We start from the raw sequence: 26,291 nt of genomic DNA on the forward strand, positions 1-26,291 counted from the left end.
GACGAATCAAAACCACTATTGTGTTCGTTGTCGACCGATGAACAAAAACCCTTAAACCTTTCATCGTGAATCATCATCGTTCGTCGTTAATTTCAGTCGGAAGTATCGTCGGTTTTAAATAAATTTTCGTTGGTTTTCCATCGATTCATATCGATCCGGTCATCCGTTTTCGACACCTCCCACACCATCGTGTTCTTTGCATCATTCCAGTCCCCGGTGACCTCCGTGTCTCCGTCGTCGCTGGTGCGTGGAGGTGAGAAAGTCAAAGTTTCTAACGTTTCGGAATCGAGCTATCCACCGTTCAAAATTGTGAACCGAGCTTGGTAAGTGTCTTAAAATGCCATAAATAATTTTTAGAAAATTTTTTGGGATTTTTAGGGGCTCCCAAGACGCCCCACGCGCCCCCTGTCTGTGGGGATGGTTCTGCGCAGGTAAACAGAAAAAAGCCAGTTTGACCGACCCGACCTGACCCGTTGACCAGCGTTGACCATCGTTGACCAAAACTTTGACCGGCGTTGACCGACCATTGAACGACTGTTGACTTTTTTCGAGTATACCTATCCAGACATTTTTTGACGTCATGAATCCGCTTTTGGAGTCCGTTTCATCAAATTCGAACCCGATAAGCTATTTTTCACTTATTTATCATCCGATTCGATCCGTTTTTCGAAATTAAGCCTCGTTTTTTATGAAATTTTTATTGATATTTATTTGAGGAATTATTGGAAGTTGAATTAAAGATCGAGGGCATTCGAATGGAATTTATTTGGTTGATCAGTATGGCAAGGAAATCGAGATACTACTTTACTACTTCTTTATGCTTATTGGAATATGTTGATATTGGTAAATGTATGAATAAGATAATATTGGTCTCATATGTGTAGTTAATTAATTTCTACACTCGATCCGAATACGATAAAAATTTGCTAGCTGATTATGGTTCAAATGACTTTTATAAGAAATTGAGGGATTGTTAGAATTAAAATTACAAGTTCTGTGTTTAGTGATAAAGGAATCAGCTTGGATCTGTAACATATAATTTATTTCATCAAAGGCACTTGGATGATAAATTATGAGAATACTCCGATAGGGTAAAATGAAAAATACCCTTATGTTGTAAAAAGACAAGATTTGACCATGGAAGTAGGATAAGGGGTTTTTAAAGACATATTGATATGATGAAACTACTGATGTGCATAAGAAATACTAGTTTTGCTTAGGAAATTTAGATAACCGTTTTTAACCCCAAGAGAGATTATGCAAGATACTAGAAGTATGTAAAGGAATCATTTCGAGATCAGAGAATGTTTGAGAAAGTAATTAACCATAGGATCTCTAAATTAGAGTTATTTTCGTTAAGAGTTAATACTGAAATTATTTGGGTTAAAAAATTACGAAAATGCCCTTGAAAGGTAAAAATAGTCCGAGTTGACCATGAATGAGAAAGTACTTTGAGGATTTGTACTTAACTCGATAAATTACAGATTTAAATGTTAAGATTCTATCTTTGTACAGAAAATTCCTAATAACCTGATTGTAACTTCTGCGAAGGCAATAAACCTGAAAATCTCTTAGTTAAGAATAATGTATCGATAGTGCTCTTTTGACAAAATTGTACGAAATAAATGAAATAAATGATAAGTTTAAATTCGATAATAAGATCGGACGGAAAGAAATGATTATAATACACTGAATCTATAAAATGACCATAATACCCCTAGAATGGAAATGACCCAAGAATATCAACAAGCTAAGGAATGATTGGATATCCTCGAGCTCTGAAATGAATAGAATAAAGCTAAACACCAAAATGACCAAAATACCCTTATGGCCTAGACTAAGTAAATATTTTTGATTAATTAAGGAATCCAAGTAAATATGTGTGTTGTATTACCCTTAAAAGTTATGGAACACAACTTAAGTGAGTTGATCAACCTTAATGATATGTCAGTACCTGATATGCACATATATTACTTGAATGAGTGTTCGTCTACTCAAGTTTGGCTCGATGATAATTTTGGAAGTATTCAGCTCAGCTCAACTCTATATCGCATTCAGCACTAAGAATTGGATATTTGTTCGACAAATCAACCACGAAGACTGAACTGAACTGAACGGAAGTACAATATGTATCCAAAATTCAGAGACGTCCAAATTAATCTGAAAAACTACGAAGTAACTGGAATGGATTTGACTGCTAAATGAACTAGGTAACCTCAATGACTAAGGATTTAGTAAGTGATTTGAATAAGTCTGGAAACTCTGATGAGTTTACATAGTGTAAAATTATTATGGGTTATAAACCAAAAATCAAGTACGTCAGCATTTCATGATATCGTTGAAGTGTGGAAATGAAATAAAGACCCTTGGAAGACCCATTCAGTGATGACTCCAAGGATGATTTATGGACATTAATTGTTGTTATTAAAGAGAAAATATCTGAAGGACAAAGAATGAACCGGTCAACAGGCATTAATTCTGGGAGTTGTTTAGCTTGAGTTATTTCTATAATCCAATAGATCGACAGAGATTGTAAATGTCTTAAACCTTCATTTCTTCTTTATCAGCTCAAGTCTCGTTCTGAATAATTGATGATTCCGTCAGTTATTGAACTCTTCCAATAGTGATTCTAAATTCCAATATTCTATCGGTATACCGAAGACCCATGTTTCTCTGCCTGCCAAGATTATCCAATACCTCTAAATAATATATGTAAACTCTGGTGTGTTCTCTAATCACTTGAATATTTTATCTGATTTTCGATTTGAATTTTGTTGTGATTCCTGACATGGATTCTGATCTGATACTTGACCTGGATTTTAATCCGATACTTGACATGAATTCTGATATGATACTTGACCTGAATTATGTTTTGATTTTGATATATCCGTTTACGAACGAAACATGTTTTATTTGGGGGTATTGTTGGAGGAAGAATATTTGTAGGCTCATCGGCTTTGTGCTCAGGGCCTTACTGGACGTGACGGGGTTGTATGGTTTTGGGGAACCTACACATTTTGTTCGTGACGGATAGGGGAATTACTATGGTTTTTGAAAATTAAAAATATGTTTTAAAAAGATTTGTATCTTTCACTGGTTTTGTGGGAACACACTAGATAACCTATTCTGATCTCTTGAAGCTAGACATCTGAAATATTTCCCTGAACTAAATGTTACTATCTGTTACTACCTGAAATATCCATAGGATCTCTACTCAGTATAAAGATATGTAGATGTCTGAACCGATAAGTAAATATATGTTTATCTGTATCTGCACGTTTTTCAGCATCATCTGGTAGTTCTGTATTATGAGCTTTCCAAAGCTCACCCTGTTACTCACCTTTTTAGGTTAAAAGAATCATACCAGTACATATATCGATATCAGTAAAGGAGTTTTTCTGGCGTTCTTGCAGAGTGTGGTACATGTGATTAGGGGGCATATAATTGTATTTTATTTTATATACGAGTTTGAAAATCTATTTTATTTCTCCATACTAATAAATCATTTTATAAGTTACATGTTTTAACAAAAGTTTTAAATTTTCCGCTATTTTTATAGTGGGTCATTCTGGTGGCCCTAATGTGACACTCCAGATCGGATCGGGTTACCCACTTCAGTCTGAGGGGTTACAATTTAGTGGTATCAGAGCTATGGTTGAGTCAAAATTTTCAAAACAGACTGGTTGGTCGAATTTCAAAAAGATTTCTAATCAGTACATGCCCCTAGACTACAATCATACTTCTCTGAGCTGGAACTCCAAGGTTGAGTCCTTATCTGTAATGAGCAAACCTAAGTTTTCATACGTTAGGATTCTATCGTTTTATAAAGGAATAACAGTAACGTTTGTCTAAATTCTGTAAAGTACCACACGAGCCATGTGAGAGTTACTCATCTTAGAAATTCTGACCGACTCCGGAAATGAATTGGGATATGCTACTGCTCTATGAGCCTATTCTCGTAACCAATACTGAATTGATTCCTCAATGAAATTTTCGTTCGGATTCTTTTATTGAAATGAGGAAAAGTTCTGATAAGAATGTATACTCAGCTAGTTAAGGATTAGTGGAGGATTCATAATATATAAAGCTACTTGAAGATATGAAAGAACTGATGTAAGTTTTATTTATGCAATTATGTGAGATGAATGGATTTCGAGGATGAAATTCTTTTAAGGATGAGAGAATTGTAACACCCCAATTTAGGGGCTAAAATTTTAGAAATTATAAAGTGGTGAATTTAATTGGTATTTTGGAAGAAATTGAGGATTAAATTGTAAAATCGCAAAAATTGATTACCATTTTAAGAAGTTCAAAACATTCTGTGACTAAACTCATGGTTTTCTCATTTTTTATAGGATGAATTATAAACCCCATTTCCCGTGAGTTTCTATAGATTATCCCCCATTTCCCTCCCTTGTTGACCCTCCTTTGATCTCCGATCTACTCACCGTCCGGCCTCCGTTTGACGAATCGAAACCACCATCGTGTTTGTTGTCGACCGATGAACAAAACCCTTAAACCTTTCATCATCAATCGTAGTTGTTCGTCGTTAATTTCAGTCGGAAGTATCATCGGTTTTAAATAAATTTTCGTTGGTTTTCTATCGATCCGGCCATCTGTTTTCGGCACCTCCCACACCATCGTGTTCCTTGCATCGTTCTGAGTCCACCGGTGACCTCCGTGTCTCCGTCGTCGCCGACACGTGGAGGGGTGAGAAAGTTAAAATTTCTAACGTTTCGAAATCAAGCTCTCCACTTTTCAAAATTGTGAACCGAGCTTGGTAAGTGTCTTAAAATGCATAAAATAAATTTTAGAAAAAGTTTCGTGATTTTTAGGGGTTCCGAGGACGCCACACGCCCCACGCGCCGCCCCCTGCGTGTAGGGATGGTTCTGCGCAGGTAAACAGAAAAAAGAAAACAACCGGTTTGACAGGTCTGACCCGAAACAACCGGTTTGACAGGTCTGACCCGACTCGATCAGACCCGACTGGCCGACCCGACCCGTTGACCAGTGTGACCGTTGACCGGCGTTGACCACTGTTGACAAGAACTTTGATCGGCATTGACCGGCAATTGAATGATAGGTGACTTTTTCCGGGTATACTTATCCTGGCATTTTTTGATGTCCTGAATCCGTTTTTGGGGTCCGTTTCGTCAAATTCGAACCCGTTAAACTATTTTTTGGTGATTTATCATCCGATTCGTTCTGTTTTTCAGTAAGCCTTATTTTTTATGAAATTTTTATTGTTATGTATTTGAGGAATTATTGGAAGTTGAATTAAAGATCGAGGGCATTCGAATGGAGTTTATTTTATCGATCAGTATGGCATAAAAATCGAGGTAATACTTTACTACCTCTTTATGCTTATTGGAATATGTTGATATTGGTAAATGCATGAATAAGATAATATTGATCTTATATGTGTAGTTAATTAATTTCTACACTCGATCCGAATACGATAAAAATTCGGTAACTGATTATGGTTCAGATGACTTCTATAAGAAATTGAGGGATTGTTAGAATTAAAATTACAAGTTCTATGTTTAGTGATAAAGGAATCACCTTGGATATGTAACATATAATTTATTTCATCAAAGGTACATGGATGAGAAATTATGAGAATACTCTAGTAGGGTAAAATTATGAAAAATACCCTTATGTTGTAAAAAGACATTATTTGACCATGGAAGATAGATAAGGGGTTTTTAAAGACATATTGATCTGATGAAACTACTGATGTGTATAAGAAATACTAGTTTTGCTTAGGAAATTTGGGTAATCGATTTTTAACCCCAATAGGGTTTATGCAAGATACTAGAAGCCTGTTAAGGAATCATTTCGAGATCAGAGAATATTTGGGAAAACAATTAACCATAGGATCTCTAAATTAGAGTTATTTTTGTTAAAAGTTAGTACCGAAATTATTTGGGTTAAGATATTATGAAAATGCCCTTGAAAGATAAAAATAGTGTGAGTTAACCCTGAATGAGAAAGTACTTTGAGGATTCATACTTAACTCGATAAATTACAGATTTAAATGTTAAGATTCTATCTTTGTACAGAAAATTCCAGATAACCTGATTGTAACTTCTGAGAAGGCAATAGACCTGAAAATCTCTGAGTTAAGAATAATTTATCTATAGTGCTCTTTTGACAGAATTGTACGAAATGACTGAAATAAATGATAAGTTTAAATTCGATAATAAGATCGGACGGAAGGAAATGATTGTAATACACTGGATCTGTAAAATGACCAGAATACCCCTAGAATGGAAATGACCCAAGCATATCAACAAGCTCATGAATGATTGGATATCCTCGAGCTCTGAAATGAATGGAATAAAACTAAACACCAAAATGACCAAAATACCCTTATGGCCTAGACTAAGTAAATGTTTTGAATTAATTAAGGAATCCAAGTAAATATGGGTGTTGTACTACCATAAAAAGTTATGGAACACAACTTAAGTGAGTTGATCAACCTTAATGATATGTCAGTACTTTATCTGCACAGGTATTACTTTAATGAGTGTTCGTCTACTCAAGTTTGGCTAATCAGTTGAATATCTGTAAAGATCTGTGTTTCTCTACCTACCAAGATTATCCAGTACCTCTAATTAATATTTGTAAACTCTGGTGTGTTCCGTAATCAGTTGAATATTTTATCTAATTTTCGATTTGAATTAGGTTATGATACCTGACATGGATTCTAATCTGATACTTGACCTGGATTATGATCCGATACTTGACATGAATTCTGATCTGATACTTGACTTGTATTATGTTTTGATTTTGATATATCCGTTTACAGATGTAACATGTTTTATTTGGGGGTATTGTTGGAGGAAGAATATTTGCAGGCTCCTCAACTTTGTGGTTAGGGCCTTATTGGACGTGACGGGGTTGTATGGTTCTGGGGAACCTACATATGTTGTTCATGATGGATGGGGGAATTACTATGGTTTTTGAATTTTAAAAATATGTTTTATAAAGGAATAACAGTAACGTCTGTCTAAATTATGTAAAGTACCACACGAGCCATGTGAGAGTTACTCATCTGAGAAATTCTGACCCGACTCCGGAAATAAAATTGGGATATGCCACTGCTCTATGAGCCTATTCTCATAACCAATACTGAATTGATTCCTCAAGGAAATTTTCGTTTGGATTCTTTGATTGAAATGAGGAAAAATTCTGATAAGAATGTATACTCAGCTAGTTAAGAATTAGTGGAGGACGCGTATTTCTATAAAAGCTACTTGAAGATATGAAAGAACTGATGTAAGTTTTATTTATGCAATTATGTGACATGAATGAATTTTGAGGAAGAAATTCTTTTAAGGATGGGAGAATTGTAATACCCCAATTTAGGGGCTAAAATTTTAGAAATTATAAAATGGTGAATTTAATTGGTATTTTGGAAGAAATTGAGGATTAAATTGTAAAATCGCAAAAATTGATTACCATTTTAAGAAGTGCAAAACATTCAGTGACTCTCATGGTTTTCTCACTTTTTATAAGATGAATTATAAACCCCATTTCCCATGAGTTTCTATAGATTATCCCCCATTTCCCTCCCTTATTGACCCTCCTTTGATCTCCGATCTACTCACCGTCCGGCCTCTGTTTGACGAACTGAAACCACCATCGTGTTCATTGTCGATCGATGAACAAAAATCCTTAAACCTTTCGTCATGAATCGTAGTCGTTCGTCGTTAATTTTAGTCAGAAGTATTGTCGGTTTTAAATAAATTTTCATAGGTTTTCCGTCGATTCACGTCGATCCGACTATCCGTTTTCGATTCCTCCCACACCATCGTGTTCATTTCATCGTAAAATATAATCAGTTCTCTGTTTATTGATAAAGGAATCAACTTGGATCTGTAAAATATAATTTATTTCATCAAAGGTACTTGGATGAGAAATTATGAGAATGCTCCGGTAGGGTAAAATTATGAAAATACCCTTATGTTGTAAAAAGACAAGATTTGACCATGAAAGTTGGATAAGGGGTTTTTAAAGACATATTGATCTGATGAAACTACTGATGTACATAAGAAATACTAGTTTTGCTTAGGAAATTTGGATAACCGGTTTTTAACCCCAAGAGGGTTTATGCAAGATACTAGAAGTCTGTTAAGGAATCATTTCGAGATCAGAGAATGTTTGGGAAAACAATTAACCATAGGATCTCTATATTAGAGTTATTTTCGTTAAGAGTTAATACCCAAATTATTTGGGTTAAGAATTTATGAAAATGCCCTTGAAATGTAAAAATAGTCTGAGTTAACCCTGAATAAGAAAATACTTTGAGGATTCGTACTTAACTCGATAAATTACATATTTAAATGTTAAGATTCTGTCTTTGTACAGAAAATTCCTTTTAACCTGATTGTAACTTCTAAGAAAGCAATAGACCTAAAAATCTTCGAGTTAAGAATAATTTATCGATAGTGCTTTTTTGAAAGAATTGTAAGAAATGACTGAAATAAATGATAAGTTTAAATTCGATAATAAGATCGGACAGAAGGAAATGATTGGAATACACTGGATCTGTAAAATGACCAGAATACCCCTAGAATGGAAATGACCCAAATATATCAACAAGCTTAGGAATGATTAGATATCCTCGAGCTCTGAAATAAATGGAATAAAACTAAACACCAAAATGACCAAAATACCCTTATAACCTAGACTAAGTAAATGTTTTGGATTAATTAAGGAATCCAAGTAAATATGGGTGTTGTACTACCATAAAAAGTTATGGAACACAACTTAAGTGAGTTGATCAACCTTAATGATATGTCAGTACCTGATCTGCACAGACATTACTTTAATGAGTGTTAGTCTACTCAAGTTTGGCTCGATGATAATTTTGGATGTATTCAGCTCAGCTCAACTCTAGATCGCATTCAGCACTAAGAATTGGATATTTGTTCGACAAATCAACCACGAAGACTGAACTGAACGAAAGTACAATACGTATCCAAAATTCAGAGACGTCCAAATTAATCTGAAAAACTCTAAAGTAACTGTAATGGATTTGACTGCTAAATGAACTAAGTAACGTCAATGACTGAGGATTTAGTAAGTGATGTGGATAAGTCTTGAAATTCTGATGAGTTTACATAGTGTACAATTACTATGGGTTATGATCCAAAAATCAATTACGTCAGCATTTCATGATATCGTTGAAGTATGTAAATGAAATAAAGACCCTTGGAAGACCCATTCAGCGATGACTCCAAAGATGATTTATGGACATTAATTGTTGTTATTAATGAGTAAATATTTGAAAGACGAAGAATGAACCGGTCAACAGGCATTAGTTCTGGGAGTTGTTTAGGTTGAGTTATTTTGATATTCTGATAGATCGACAGAGACTGTAAATGTCTTAAACCTTCATTTCTTCTATATCAGCTGAAGTCTCATTCTGAATAATTGATGATTCCATCAGTTATTGAACTCTTCCAATAGTGATTCTAAATTCCTATATTCTATCAGTATACCGAAGATCCGTGTTTCGCTGCCTGCCAAGATTATCCAATACCTCTAAATAATATATGTAAACTCTGGTGTGTTCTCTAATCACTTGAATATTTTATCTGATTTCGATTTGAATTCTGTTGTGATTCCTGACATGGATTCTGATCTGATACTTGACCTGGATTTTAATCGATACTTGACATGAATTCTGATATGATACTTGACCTGAATTATGTTTTGATTTTGATATATCCATTTACGGACGGAACATGTTTTATTTGGGGGTATTTTTGGAGGAAGAATATTTGTAGGCTCATCGGCTTTGTGCTTAGGGCCTTACTGGACGTGACGGGGTTGTATGGTTCTGGGGAACCTACACATTTTGTTCGTGACGGATGGGGGAATTACTATGGTTTTTGAATTTTAAAAATATGTTTTAAAAATATATGTATATTTTCATTGTTTTTGTTGGAACACACTACATAACCTATTCTGATCTCCTAAACCTAGACAACTGAAATATTTCCCTGAACTAAAAGCTTACTATCTGTTACTACCTGAAATATCCGTAGGATCTCTGCTCAGCATAATGATATGTAGATGTCTGAACCGATAAGGAAATGTATGTTATTTGTATCTGCATATTTTTTAGCATCATCTGGTAGTTCTGTATTACTGATCTTTCCAAAGCTCACCCTGTTACTCACATTTTCAGGTTAAAAGAATCGTACCAGTGCATCTATCGACATCAGTAAGGAGTTCTTCCGGCGTTTCTTGCAGAGTATGGTACATGTGATTAGGGGGCATGTAATTGTATTTTGTTTTATATACGAGTATGAAAATCTGTTTTATTTTTGCATACTGATAAACCATTTTATAAGTTAAATATTTTTATAAAAGTTAAATATTTCGCTATTTTTACAGTGGGTCATTCGGTGGCCCTAATGTGACACTCCATATCAAATCGGGTTACCCACATCAGTCTGAGAGGTTACAATTTAGTGGTATCAGAGCTATGGTTGAGTCAAATTTTTCAGGATAGACCGGTCAGTCGAATTTCAAAAAGATGTCTGATTAGTACATGCCCCTAGACTACAATCATACTTCTCTTAGCCGAACTCTAAGGTTGAGTCCTTATCTGAAATGAGCAAACCTAAGTTTTCATCGTTAGGATTCTATCGTTTTATAAAGGAATAACAATAACGTCTGTCTAAATTCTGTAAAGTACCGCACGAGCCATGTGAGAGTTACTCATCTGAGAAATTCTGACCCAACTCCGGAAATGAAATTGGGATATGCTACTGCTTTATGAGTCTTTCTCGTAACCAAGACTGAATTGATTCCTCAAGGAAATTTTCGTTCGGATTCTTTTATTGAAATGAGGAAAAGTTATGATAAAAATCTATACTCGGTTAGTTAAAGATTAGTGGATGATCCATATTTCTATAAAAGCTACTTAAAGATATGAAAGAAGTGATGGAAGTTTATTTATGCAATTATGTGACATGAATGAATTTCGAGGACGAAATTCTTTTAAGGATGGGAGAATTGTAACACCCCAATTTAGGGGCTAAAATTTTAGAAATTATAAAGTGGTGAATTTAATTGGTATTTTGGAAGAAATTGAGGATTAAATTGTAAAATCGCAAAAATGATTATCATTTTAAGAAGTGCAGAATATTCAGTGACTAAACTCATGGTTTACCTATTTTTATAGGATGAATTATAAACCCTATTTCCCATGAGTTTCTACAGATTATCCCCATTTCCCTACCTCGTTGACCCTCCTTTAATCTCTAATTTACTCACCGTCTGACCTCCGTTTGACGAACCGAAACCACCATCATGTTTGTTGTCGACCGATGAACAAAAACCCTCAAACCTTTTGTTATGAATCGGTGTCGTTCGCCGTTAATTTCAGTCAGAAGTATCGCGGTTTTAAATATATTTTCATTGGTTTTTCGTCGATACGGTCATCCGTTTTCGACACCTCTCACACCATCATGTTCCTTGCATCATTTCGAGTCCACCGGTGACCTCCGTGTCTCCGTCGTTCCTGGCGCGTGGACGGGTGAGAAAGTCAAAGTTTCTAACGTTTCAGAATCGAGCTCTACACCATTCAATATTGTGAACCGAGCTTGGTAAGTGTCTTAAACTGCATAAAATAATTTTTAGAAAATTTTCTAGGATTTTTAGGGGCACCGAGGACGCCACACACGCCCCACGTGCTGCCCCCTTCGTGTGGGGATGATTCTACGCAGGTAAACAGAAAAAAAATTGGTTTGACCAGTCCGACCCGATCCGTTGACCGGCGTTGACCACCGTTGACCTGAACTTTGACTGGCCATTGAATGGCCGTTGACTTTTTTTGGGTATGGCCTATCTTGTCGTTTTTCAAAGTCTTGAATCTATTTTTGGAGTCCGTTTCGCCAAATTCAATCCTTGTAAGCAGTTTTTCACTGATTTATCATCTGATTCGATCCTTTTTTCGGAATTAAGACTCGTTTTTTATGAAATTTTTATTGTTATGCATTTGAGGAATTATTGGAAGTTAAATTAAAGATCGAGGGCATTCGAATGGAATTTATTTGGTTAAATAAGTATGGCACGAAAATCGAGGTAATACTTTACTACCTCTTTATGCTTATTGGAATATGTTGATATTTGTAAATACATTAATAAGATAATATTGATCGTATATGTGTAGTTAATTAATTTCTACACTCAATCCGAATACGATAAAAATTTGGTAACTGATTATGGTTCAGATGACTTTTATAAAATTGAGGGATTGTTAGAATTAAAATTACAAGTTCTGTGTTTAGTGATAAAGGAATCTGCTTGTATCTGTAACATATAATTTATTTCATCAAAGGTACTTGGATGGGAAATTATGAGAATACTCCGGTAGGGTAAAATTATGAAAATACCCTTATGTTGTAAAAATACAAGATTTGCCATGGAAGTTGGAGAAGGGGTTTTTAAAGACATATTGATATGATGAAACTACTGATGCACATAAGAAATACTAGTTTTGCTTAGGAAATTACGATAACCAATTTTTAACCCCAAGAGGGTTTATACAAGATACTAGAAGTCTGTTAAGGAATCATTTCGAGATAGAGAATGTTTGGGAAAAGAATTAACCATAGGATCTCTAAATTATAGTTATTTTCGTTAATAGTTAATACTGAAATTATTTGGGTTAAGAAATTACAAAAATGCCCTTGAAAGGTAAAAATAGTTCGAGTTGACTATGAATGAGAAAGTACTTTGAGTATTCGTACTTAACTCGATAAATTACGGATTTAAATGTTAAGATTCTGTCTTTGTACAGAAAATTCCTGATAACCTGATTGTAACTTCTGAGAAGGCAATGGACTTGAAAATCTCCGAGTTAAGAATAATTTATCGATAGTGCTCTTTTGACAAAATTGTACAAAATGACTGAAATAAATGATAAGCTTTAATTTGATAATAAGATCGGATGGAAGAAAATGATTGTAATACACTGGATCTGTAAAATGACCAGAATACCCCTAGAATGGAAATGACCCTAGAATATCAACAAGCTCAGGAATGATTGGATATACTCGAGCTCTAAAATGAATAGAATAAAACTAAACACCAAAATACCCTTATGGCCTAGACTAAGTAAATTTTTGGATTAATTAAGGAATCCAAGTAAATATGGGTGTTGTACTACCCTTAAAAGTTATGGAACACAACTTAAGTGAGTTGATCAACCTTAATGATATGTCAGTACATGATCTACAGAGATATTACTTGAATGAGTGTTCGTCTACTCAAGTTTGGCTCGATGATAATTTTGGAAGTATTCAGCTCAGCTCAACTCAACTCTAGATCGCATTCAACACTAAGAATTGAATATTTGTTCGATAAATCAACCACGAAGACCGAACTGAACTGAACGAAAGTACAATATGTATCCAAAATTCATAGACGTCTAAATTAATCTTAAAAACTCCGAAGTAACTGGAATGAATTTGACTACTAAATGAACTAGGTAACCTCAATGACTGAGGATTTAGTAAGTGATTTGGATAAGTCTGGATACTCTGATGAGTTTACATAGTGTACAATTAATATGGGTTATGAACCAAAAATCAAGTACGTCAGCATTTCATGATATCGTTGAAGTGTGGAAATGAAAAAAAGACCCTTGGAAGACCCATTCAGCGACGACTCCAAAGTTGATTTATGACATTAGTTGTTGTTATTAAAGAGTAAATATTTGAAGGATAAAGAATGAACCGGTCAACAGTAATTAGTTCTGGGAGTTATTCAGCTTGAGTTATTTTGATAATCCAATAGATCGACATAGACTGTAAATGTCTTGAACCTTATTTCTTCCTTATCAACTCAAGTTCATTCTGAATAATTGATGATTCCGTCAGTTATTAAACTCTTCCAATAGTAATTCTAAATTTCAATATTATATCGGTATATTGAAGATCCGTGTTTCTCTACCTGCCAAGATTATCCAGTACCTCTAAATAATATCTGTAAACTCTGGTGTATTCCCTAATCACTTGAATATTTTATCTAATTTCCTATTTGAATTCTATTATGATATATGACATGGATTTTGATATGATACTTGACCTGGATTCTGATCCGATACTTGACCTGATTCTGATATGATACTTGATCTGAATTATATTTTGACTTTGATATATCCATTTACAGACGGAACATGTTTTATTTGGGGGTATTGTTTGAGAAAGAATATTTACAGGCTCCTTGGCTTTGTGCTCCGGGCCTTATTAGACGTGACGGGGTTGTATGGATCTGGGGAACCTACACATTTTGTTCATGACGGATGGGGGAATTACTATGGTTTTTGAATTTTAAAACAATGTTTTAAAAAGATCTATATCTTTTCACTGGTTTGTGGGAACACACTAGATAACCTATTCTGATCTCCTGAACCTAGACATCTGAAATATTTCCCTGAATTAAACGCTTATTATCTGTTACTACCTGAAATATCCGTAGGATCTCTACTCATAAAGATCTGTAGATGTAATCCTCTCAGACCGATGCGGGTAGCCCGATCCAATCTAGAGTGTCACATTAGGCCACCGGAGTGACCCACCATAAAAAATAGCGAAAAATTTAAAACTTTTCTTAAAACCTGTAAAATCATAAATGATTTATTATTATTCAGAAATAAAACATATTTTTTAAACTCAGATATAAAATAAAATACAATCTACATGCCCCATAATCACATATATCATCCTCTGAAAGCAACGCCAAAAGAACACCCTTACTGAAATCGATAGCTGCACTGGTACAATTATTTTAACCTGCAATTGTGAATAACAAAGTGAACTTCGAAAAGCTCAGTAATACAGAACTACCAGATGATGCTACATGACATGTAGATAATTGGAAATCCATATAATTTCCTTATCGAATCAGATGTATACAATTATCGGAATAATCTGGGGTACCACTGGTAGTTCATCAAGTAGAAACTATGAATCTCATATCATAAGAAACATTTCATAATATCACATTTTAGAAGATCGAATAGGTTGTCTAGTACGTTCTAATCAAAACCATTGAAAATATATAAATCTTTTAAAACCATAATGGAACCCTCCATCCAAACTCCATTATGCAGTTCCCCATAACTGCGTTCGTAGGGCTTACCCTAAGCACACAGCAAAGGGAGCTAACCTAAGATATGCCTTGGGGCCTATGGGCCTACCCAAGGGTATCATTAGGTCTGTAAGGTCTTATCAACTGGATCACGGCTGTGCCTCCATACTCCTGAATCCTATCCATATAAAAAAGTGGTAGAAATCGGTTTTAGCCATAAAACTCAATACCTGGACCATTATCCAGAAATATGTCATAATCGTAATAATGAAATAAATCATATAATTGATTTCCACCTGTACACCATAAGTAGGCTAATGATTAACCTAAGGGAGTGCTTTGGGGCCTGAGAGTCTACCCAAGGATCACCTTAGGTCCGTAATAAATTTCCAGCTTGATCAGAGCTGTATCTCCAGTCTACCCATATAATATCCCAATAAAATAGTTCCATAAGTAACCAGTATATTTCATGGTCCATAAATCAATAACAATTCATAGTTTTTGATGACAACCGTAATCAGATATCACATACCATGTTGCCATGGTTCATAAACCAGTAAATCAATAATTTTGTTAAAACTCATTTCAAAACATATAAAATTGCCATGTAGTACATGTGGAACACACTAGAGTATCCAAGTATTTTTCAGAGGCTTTTATAGTTATCAGTATGGATAACATGAAGTTTATGCAATTTAATCGGATTAGAAGAACGAGGTTCTATTGGAGAGAATCGATTACTATCTGATCTAATCAGACACTTAAAGTTGATACTTAGAATCCCACTATGTTTTTATGTTCATCAGGAAAACGTTCAAGAACAATTGGAGTGATTTGAGTTGATAAAGAAGAAATGAAGATTGAGGACATTTACCATTTATATTAATCAATCGAATTATCAAACAACTCCCAGAAATGATGCTTGTCGATTGTTCAATTCATTGTCCTTATGTGGCATTAACTCTTTAATACCAAATGCATATATATAGATCATCTCTAGAATCATCGCTGAATATATCCTCCAATAGTCTCTATTTCATTTTCACATTTCAACGATATCAATAAATGCTGACGTATTTGATTTATCGTTCGTTACCATAATAAAAATACATTATGCAAGTTCATTAGCGTTCCAGACTCATCAAAATCACTTATTAATCATCAATCATAGAGATTACTTAATTACTTTAGCATTCAAGTTATCTTGGTTACTTCAGAGTTTTCCAAAGTAATTCGGACGTTTCTAAATTTTGGATACATATAGTACTTCCGTTCAGTTCAATATGGTCTTCGTGGTTGATTTGTCTAACGAATATCCACTTCTTAGTACCGAATACGCTATAGAGTTGAGCTGAGCTAAGTACTTACAGAATTATCATCGATCCAAACTTGAGAAGACGAACACGCATTCAAGTGGTATCTATGTCATTCAAGTACTGATATAGTATTATCATTGATCGACCCGCATAAGGTGTTTTCCCTAACTTTTTAAGGCAATGCCACATTCATACTTATTTGAGTTCCTTAATGAATCCAAAATATTTACTTATTCTTGGCCATAAGGGTATTTTGGTCCTTTTGGTGTTTAATGTTTTTCATTCATTTCAAAGCTTGAGGATATGCATTAATTCCTGGGCTTGGTGATATTCTTGAGTCATTTCCATTACAGAGGTATTTTGGTCATTTTACAGATCCAGTGTATTTCAATCCTTTCATTCCATCTAATCTTATTATTAATTCAAACGTATCATCTTTTCTAGTCCTTTCGAACAATTCTGACCAAAGTGCACCCTCAATAATTTATTCTTCAAGTATTTACTCATAACTCAGAGATTTACAGATTATCAAGAATTTTCTGTATAAACGCGTGAACCTAACGATGAAATTAGTAATTCATCGATTTAGGCATGACTTCTTGAGTACTTTTCCATTCAGGATTAATTCGGGCTATTTTTCCTCTCAAAGGTAATCTCGTAATTTCTTAACCATATAATTTCAGTATTAAAACTCTTAACAAAGATAATTATAATTTAGAGATATAGGGTTAATCACTTTCCCGGATAATCTCTAAACTTTAAATTATTCCTTATCAACTTCTAGTATATTGTACAAGCCATCTTGGGTTTAGAAATCAGTTATCCATATTTCCTAAGCAAAACTAGTATTTTCCATACATATCAATAGTTTCATCAGATCAATATGTCTTTACAAACTTCTTATCTAACTTACAGGGTCAATTCTTATCCTTACTACAACATAAGGTATTTTCATAATTTTACCTAATCGAAGTATTCTCATAATTTATCACTTAAACTGTATTCGATTCGAGTCCATCATAAACAAACAGGCATAACAGTCCAATCATATACATCCATGCATTTTTTCATTTTTAACATGTTCTATAAATCATAAAGAGGTAGTAATGTATTACCTCGATTTTGTGCCATACTGATCGACCATAAAAATTCCATTCGAATGCTATCAATCTTTAATTCAAATTCCAATAATTCGTCAAATACATAACAATAGAAATTTCATAAAAAACGGGGCTTCATTCTGACAAACTGATCGAATCGGATGATAAATCAGTGAAAAATAGCTTATCAAGTTTGAATTTGGCGAAACATACCCCAAAAAGAATTCGTAACGTCGAAAAACATAAAATATGAATTTTGAAAATTTTGACTTTTTCGGTCAAAGTCAACTGTCAACGATTTTACACAAACATCACCCTAACAGAAATTAATTACAAATTAGGCACCATTCTAAAAAATTTACAAAACTAGCACCCGAGTTTTTTAACACAAATATCACCCTGCGGCTAGGACTTTCCCACGCGCAGGGGGCGGCGCATGGGCCGCGTATGACGTCGTGGAGTGTCAAAAAATTCCCGAAAAAATTCCTAAAATTTATTTTCAGGCAATTTGAAACACTTACCAAGCTCAGTTGACAATTTTGAACGGCGGAGAGCTCGATTTCGGAACATCGAAACTTTAACTTTCTTACCCCTCCACGCACCGATGACGACGGAGACACGGAGATCACCGGTGGACTTGGAACGATGCAAGGAACACAATGGTGCAGGAGGTGTCAAAAATGGATGGCCGGATCGACGTGAATCGACAAAAAACCAATGAAAATTGAGTTAAAACTGACAATATTTCCGACTGAAATTAACGACGAACGAAGATGATTCACGATGAAAGGTTTGAGGGTTTTTGTTTTTATCGGTTGACAATGAACACGATGGTGGTTTGGTTGTCAGACGGAGGTCGGACGGTGAGTAAATCGAAGAAGAAATGAGGGTTGAAAGGGGAGGGAAACTGAAACTTTTCTGCAGAAACTGATCGGGAAATGATATATATTTCAACATATATGAAAAATGGTTAAATTCAGGACCAAGTCACTGAATTTCTACACTTTATAAAACGGTCTGCCAACTTTAAAATTTTACAATTTAATCCTTAATTTCTTCCAAAATACCAATTAAATCCAATACTTTAAAATTACTAAAATTTAGCCCCTAAATTGGGGTGTTACAATTCTCCCCTCCTTAAAAGAATTTCATCCTCAAAATTTATTCCAATCACTGAAATGCAGAAATGAAACTTCCATCAGTTCTTTCATAGTTTCACGTAGCTTTTACAAAAATACTGATACTCTATTAATCCTTAACCAGTTGAGTATACATTTTCTTCAGAACTCTTCCTCATTCCAATAAAAGAATCAAAACGGATTTATCCTTGTAGAATCAATTCAACCTAGGTTACGAGAATATGCTCATAGAGCGATAGCATATCCCAATTTCATTTCCGGAGTCGGGTCAGAAATTCTCAGATGAGTAACTTTTACATGGCTCGTGTGGTACTTTACAGAATTTAGACAAACGTTACTGGTATTCCTTTATGCAAAGGTAGAGCCTTAACAGATAAAAACTTAGGTTTGCTCGTTACATATAGGGACTCAGCCTTGGAGTTCCGGCTAGAGAGGTACGATTGTAGTCTAGGGCATGTACTGATCATACATCTTTTTTAACTTTGACTGACCGGTCTATCATGAAAATTTTGACTCAAACCAAAGCTCTGATACCATTAAATGTAACCCCTTTAGACCGATTAGGTAGCCCGATCCGATCTGGAGTGTCACATTAGGGCCACCGGAGCGACCCACCGTAAAAATAGCGGAAACTTTAAAATTTTTCTTAAAACCTGTAAAATCATAAAATTATTTATTATTATTCAGAAATAAAACAGATTTTTCAAACTCAAATATAAAACAAAATACAATCTACATGCCCCCTAATCACATGTACCATCCTCTGAAAGCAACACTGGAAGAACACCCTTACTGAAATCGATAGTTGCACTGGTACAATTCTTTTAACCTACAATGGTGAATAACAAAGTGAGCTTCGAAAATCTCAGTAATACAGAACTACCAATGATGCTACATAACATGTAGATAAATAGAAAGCCATATAATTTCCTTACCAATCAGATGTATATCAATTATCGGAATAATCTGGGGTACCATTGGTAGTTCATCAAGTAGAAACCATGAATCTCAGTTCATAAGAAACATTTCATAGTATCACATTTTCAGAAGATCGAATAGGATGTCTAGTGTGTTCCAATCAAAACCATTGAAAAGATATAAATATTTTAAAACCATGATTGAACCCTCCATCCAAACTCCATCATGCAGTTCCCCAGAACTACGTCCGTAGGGCTTACCGTAAGCACACAACAAAGGGAGCCAACCTAAGATATGCCTTGGGGCCTATGGGCCTACCCAAGGGTATCATTAGGTCCGTAAGGTCTTATCAGCTGGATCAGGGATGTGCCTCCATACTCCAAAATCCTATCCATATAAAAATCCGGTAGAAATCAGTTTTAGCCATAAAACGCAATACCTGAACCGTTATTTAGTAATGTGCCATAATCGTAATAATGAAATAAATTGTATAACTAATTTCCACCAGTACACCATAAGTATGCCAATGATTAACCTAAGGGAGTGCCTTGGGGCTGAGAGCCTACCTAAGGATCACCTTAGGTTCGTAAGAAATTTCCAGTTTGATCAGAGTTGTATCTCCAGTCTACCAATATAATATCCCAATAAAACATTTCCATAAGTAACCAATATATTTCATGGTCCTTAAATCAATAACAATTCATAGTTTTCGATGACAACCGTAATCAGATATCACATACCATGTTGCCATAGTTCATAAACCAGTAAACCAATAATTTTGTTAAAACTCATTTCAAAACATATAAAACTGTCATGTAGTACATGTGGAACACACTAAAGTATCCAAGTATTTTTCAGAGGCATTTTATAGTTATCAGTATGGATAACATGAAGCTTATGTAATTTAATCTGATTATATGAACGAGGTTCTATTAGAGAGAATCGATTACTATCCGATCTAATCGGACACTTAAAGTTGATACTTAGAATCCCACTATGTTTTCATGTGCATCAGGAAAGTGTTCAAGAACGCTTGAAGTTATTTGAGTTGATAAAGAAAAAATGAAGATTCAGGACATTTACCATTTATATTAATTGATCAAATTATCAAACAACTCCCAGAACTGATGTTTATCGACTGCTCAATTCATTGTCCTTATATGGCATTAACTCTTTAATACCATAATGCATATATATAGATCATCTCCAGAATCATCGCTGAATATATCCTCCAATAGTCTCTATTTCATTTCCATGTTTCAACGGTATCAAGAAATACTGACGTATTTGATTTATGGTTTGTTACCATAATGACAATACATTATACAAGTTCATTAGCGTTCCCAGACTCATCCAAATCACTTATTAAATCCTCAGCCATAGAGATTACTTAATTTCTTTAGTAGTCAAGTTATCTCGGTTACTTCAGAGTTTTCCAAAGTAATTCGGACATTTCTAAATTTCAGATACATATAGTACTTCGTTCAGTTCAATATGGTCTTCGTGGTTGATTTGTCTAACGAATATCCACTTATTAGTACCGAATGCGCTGTAGAGTTGAGTTGAGCTAAGTACTTACAGAATTATCATCGATCCAAACTTGAGAAAACGAACACACATTCAAGTGGTATCTATGTCATTCAAGTATTGATATAGTATTATCGTTGATTGACCCGCATAAGGTGTTTTCCATAACTGTTTAAGGCAATGCCATATCCATACTTATTTGAATTCCTTAATGAATCCAAAATATTTACTTATTCTTGGCCATAAGGGTATTTTGGTCTTTCGGTGCTCAATGTTTTTCCATTCATTTCAAAGCTTGAGGATATGCATTCATTCCTAGGCTTGGTGATATTCTTGATTCATTTCCATTACAGAGGTATTTTGGTCATTTTACAGATCCAGTTTATTTCAATCATTTCCTTTTATCTAATATTATTATTAATTCAAACGTATCATCTTTTCTAGTCCTTTTGAATAATTCTGACCAAAGTGTACCCTCAATAATTTATTCTTCAAGTATTTACTCATAAATCAGAGATTTATGGATTATCAAGAATTTTCTGTATAAATGAGTGAACCTAATGTTGAAATTAGTAATTCATCGATTTAGGCTTGACTTTTTGAGTACTTTTCCATTCAGGATCAATTCGGGCTATTTTTCCCTCTCAAGGGTAATCTCGTAATTTCTTAACCATATAATTTTGGTATTAAAACTCTTAACAAAGATAATTATAATTTAGAGATTCTAGGGTTAATCGCTTTCCCGGATAATCTCTAAACTTTAAATTATTCCTTATCAACTTCTAGTATCTTGTACAAGCCATCTTGGGTTTAGAAATCAGTTATCCAGATTTCCTAAGCAAAACTAGTATTTTTCATACACATAAATAGTTTTCATCATATCAATTTGTCTTTACAAACTTCTTATCCAACTTACAGGGTCAATTCTTATCCTTACTACAACATAAGAGTATTTCGTAATTTTACCTATTCGAAGTATTCTCATAATTTATCACTTAATTCGTATTCGATTCAAGTCCATCCATAAACAAACAGGCATAACAATCCAATCATATACATCCATGCATTTTTTCATTCCATCATGTTCTATAAAGCATAAGAGGTAGTAATGTATTACCTTGATTTTCATGCCATACTGATCGACCATAAAAATTTCATTCGAACACCCTCACTCTTTAATTCAAATTCCAATAATTCCTCAAATACATAACAATAGAAATTTCATAAGAAACGGGGTTTAATTCTGACAAATATATCGAATCGGATGATAAATCAGTGAAAAACAACTTACCGGGTTTGAATTTGGTGAAACGAACCCCAAAAATAGATTCAAGACGTTGATCATAAAATATGACTTTTCAAAAATTTTAACTTTTTCGATCAAAGTCAACCGTCAACAGTCAACGACGATCAACAATTTTACACAAAAATCACCTTAATAAAAATTCATTACAAATTAGGCACCATTCTAAAAATATTTACAAAACTAGCACCTGAGTTTTTTTTACACAAATATCACCATGTGGCTAGGACTTTCCCACGCGCAAGGGACGGCGCGTGCGGCGTCGTGGAGTGTAAAATAATTCCCGAAAAAATTCCTAAATTATTTTCAGGCAATTTGGAAACTTACCAAGCTCGGTTCACAATTTTGAACGGCGGAGAGCTCGATTCCGGAACATCGAAATTTGACTTTCTCACCCCTCCACGCGTCAGCGACGATGGAGACACGGAGATCACCGGTGGACTCGGAACGATGCAAGGAACACCATGGTGCAGGAGGTGTTGAAAACGGATGGCCGGATCGACGTGAATCTACGAAAGACCAACGAAAATTGAGTTAAAACCGACGATACTTCCTAATGAAATTAACGACGAACGACGATGATTCACGATGAAAGGTTTGAGGTTTTTTGTTCATCGGTCGACAACAAACACAATGGTGGTTTTGGTTCGTCAAACGGAGGTCGGACGGTGAGTAGATCGAAGAAGAAATGAGGGTTGAAGGGGGAGGGAAACTAGGAAAATTTTCTACAGAAACTGATGGGGAAATGATATATATTTTCAACATATATGAAAAATGGTTAAATTTATGACTAAGTCACTAAATTTCCTGCACTTTATAAAATGGTCTGCCAACTTTGAAATTTTACAATTTAATCCTCAATCTCTTCCAAAAATACCAATTAAATCCAATACTTTAAAATTACTAAAATTTAGCCCCTAAATTAGGGTGTTACAGTATATGTCTAAACCGATAAGGAAATATATGTTTATCTGTATCTGCACATTTTTCAGCATCATCTGGTAGTTCTGTATTACTGAGCTTTCCAAAACTCACCCTGTTACTCACCTTTTCAGGTTAAAAGAATCGTACTAGTGTATCTATCGAAATCAGTAAATGAGTTATTCCGGCGTTGCTTGCAGAGTATGGTACATGTGATTAGGGGGCATGTAATTGTATTTTGTTTTATATACGAGTTTAAAAATTTGTTTTATTTCTGCATACTGATAAATCATTTTATAAGTTACATGTTTTAATAAAAGTTTTAAATTTTTCGCTATTTTTACAGTGGGTCGTTTCGGTGGCCCTAATGTGACACTCCAGATCGGATTGGGTTACCCGCATCGGTCTGAGGGGGTTATAACATGATATTACGTAATGGAAACATATCAACATCATCGTTATTTTTTAATGATGGGTAGGACTGTAAATGAGCTGAGTCGAGCTCAAGTATTAATGAGCTCGGCTCGACTCAAAAAACTCTAAAATAGAGCTTAACTTGACTCGAAAACTCGCGAGCCTAAATTTTTCTAGCTCGAATCGAACTCAAAACCATGAATTGAAGCTCGTATAGGCTTGAAATAAAAAAAATCTTAAACTTAATTCGATTGAAGCTCAATCTCAAACTCGAATCTGAACCTTAAATACATGAAAACTTTATACTGCATTTAAAAAAATCAACACATAAATGTTAATAGTATTAATAATTTAATTTTTAAAAATAAAATATTAATATATTATATTTTATAGTTGTTCACGAGTTTTTCGAGTCGATTATCAAAATAAAATTAAAACTAAATGTTAGATGTAATTTTAAAAAATAATTAGACGACTAGGACGAATCAATTTTCTATAAGGGTGCAAAAGTAGAGGATCAAAGGCAAAAATGAAAAATGGAGAATCTAAAACCTGAATCAACCCATGTAGTATTTTCTTGCCCTTCCCGGCGCTGAGCCACATCAAACCCATGGTCAAATTCGCAGAGCTTCTCAGCCATGCCGGTTTCCAAGTCACTTTAATCAACAGCCATCACATCCACCACCGTCTCCTACTTCGATCGACACCGCCGCCTTCTACCGCCGCTTTCCTAACTTCCACTTCTTGTCCGCCCCCGACGATCTCCCCCCACTCCATCCACGCAACTTCTTAGATATTTTCCCATCTGTGAGATCTTCCATCGTCACTAAACTCCGTCAGCTGTTGGTTTCTGATCTTAGTCGCACAACCACCACCTGCAACATAGCAGATGGGATAATGTCTTCGTCCGTCGTAACTGCTGGTGAAGAATTCGGGTCCCTGTTTTAGCGTTCCGCAGGTACAGTGCTTGCTGCACCTGGACTTACTTTTATTTGTCCAAACTCATTGAGGAAGGGGAATTTCCACTGCAAGGTTAGCTTAAGCCTTGTTGACTTTTAATCCTTGACGATATAGTTTTTGCTTCTTTTAATCATATATAATTTGCAGGTAAAGACATGGACAAGCCGGTGACTTGCATTCCAGGCTTAGAGAATGTTTTAAGGCGTCGAGATCTTCCAGGAATTTACAGGTACGGACGTTAAGTAAACAAGAACCGATCATATTATTTCAGTTACATTGATGAATTCATAGTAAACTTTGATTTGGTTAACGGAATGCAATTAATTAGATTAATGGAAGTCCGATTGGTCTATTGTCTGAAACCGAATCGACCGATTCATTGTACTATTTGCAGGGTTGAGAGAGCTCAGGATCGAATGCTTGAATTCTTCATCAACGAGACCACGGCCATGCTGCGAGCATCTGCTCTAATACTAGATACCTTCAATGAACTCGAAGCTCCCGTTATTTCTAAACTCACCTCTTTGTTCCCCAAAATCTACACAATTGGCCCTTTGCATGCTCTCTTAAAAGTCCGTCTCAACGTCAACGACTACCCATCCCCTTTAGCATCATCATCAACAAGTATTCTGTGGAAAGAGGATAAAGATTGCATCACTTGGCTCCATCCCCAACCATCGAAATCAGTCGCCTTCGCCAGCTTTGGGAGCATAGCGAGCTTGACTCATGAACAAATACTCGAGTTCTTGCATGGCTTGGTCAACAAGGGGAAATCATTTCTGTTGGTCATACGACACGACTTAATCATCGGAGAAGACAGTAGTGGTAATTCAGGTCAACTCTTGATGGACCTTCAAGAAAGGACCAAAGCTAAGGGAACAGGGCGGACCCAGGATAAAAATTCGGGGTTGCACAAAAAAATTCTTATAAATTTTTTAGGGGTTGCACAATATTAAAGGTGACACTTGTATTAATTAAAAAAAATTAGAAAAAATTAACATTAAGTAGACAATTTTGTTGTATAAAATTTTTTTTCCTATAAGAATTTATCTGAAATATAGAGATTCTACTTAAAAATCATAAAATATATATATAAAAATACTAAAATAATATCATTTGATCAATGTTCCTCACAATTTAAGGGGTTGTCCGGACTACCCCTGACAACCCCTGAGTCCGCCCCTGTAAGGGAATGATAGTGAGTTGGGCACCTCAAGAGCAGGTGTTGACTCACCTAGCCGTAGGAGGGTTCTTGACTCACGGCGGATAGAACTCGATCTTGGAAAGTACACATGCCGGAGTGCCGATGATTTGTTGGCCTGTAATAGCGGACCAACAAGTGAACAGCAGGTTCGTGAGTGAGGTTTGGAGGGTGGGTTTCGAGATGAAAGACAGATGTGAAATAAAAGTGGAGAAGTTGGTGAGGAATTTGATGGAAGTAAAGGGAGATGAAATCATGAAGGTTATGGATGGGGTTGCTGAGCAAGCTCGGAAGAGTGTTGAAGAAGGTGGTTCTTATTATCGGAACCTGGAGTTATTGATTCAAGACATTCGGTCCTTGACTACTTTGATTTAA

The 26,291-nt window shown here is 35.0% G+C and overlaps 1 pseudogene; it reads left to right on the forward strand.

Annotated features, from left to right (window-relative positions):
* The first annotated feature begins 417 nt into the window (after positions 1-417).
* On the forward strand, positions 418-26,291 carry LOC120185378 (annotated as a pseudogene).

This window comes from Hibiscus syriacus, unplaced genomic scaffold (genome assembly GCF_006381635.1).
Source record: "Hibiscus syriacus cultivar Baekdansim isolate YM2019G1 unplaced genomic scaffold, ASM638163v2 tig00113123_pilon, whole genome shotgun sequence".
NCBI lineage: Eukaryota > Viridiplantae > Streptophyta > Magnoliopsida > Malvales > Malvaceae > Hibiscus > Hibiscus syriacus.